Here is a 455-nt window from a genome sequence, read left to right on the forward strand (position 1 = left end):
ACAGAAAAGTCACAGAAATACTGCCTTCAAGCAATGGTACCTTCATCCCAATCCGATTTCGAATTTAACCTCCGCCTGCCCTCTCCGTCTCGAGGTAATGGCGACGTGGCAACCGATTTTGGCGCCAAGTCCCCTCGAGGCGGAACGGATTTTTGGCGGAAAAGAAGTTGCAACACACGGTTAATGTCCATCTTTTCATTTTAAAATATCGGTATTTCCATTGTGATACCATATTTATTTCAAGGAAAAGTAGTTAATCATTCACTTCTCTTAGAATGTTTTGGTGTAACTACGCAGGGAAAGCGAACAAACGTCGCTGTTCACATTCAGTGAAGGTGACCAATTTTATCCCATCACGACCCTAAGCAAATTCCCGCTGGTGTCCCAGTGTCATGTTCCAGAATGATAGAGGAAGGCGCGTCGCGAGGAACGGAGTATCTGGCACTCGGCGCCAA

The sequence above is a fragment of the Penaeus monodon genome, chromosome 15 (assembly GCF_015228065.2).
Source record: "Penaeus monodon isolate SGIC_2016 chromosome 15, NSTDA_Pmon_1, whole genome shotgun sequence".
NCBI classification, from domain to species: Eukaryota; Metazoa; Arthropoda; class Malacostraca; order Decapoda; family Penaeidae; genus Penaeus; species Penaeus monodon.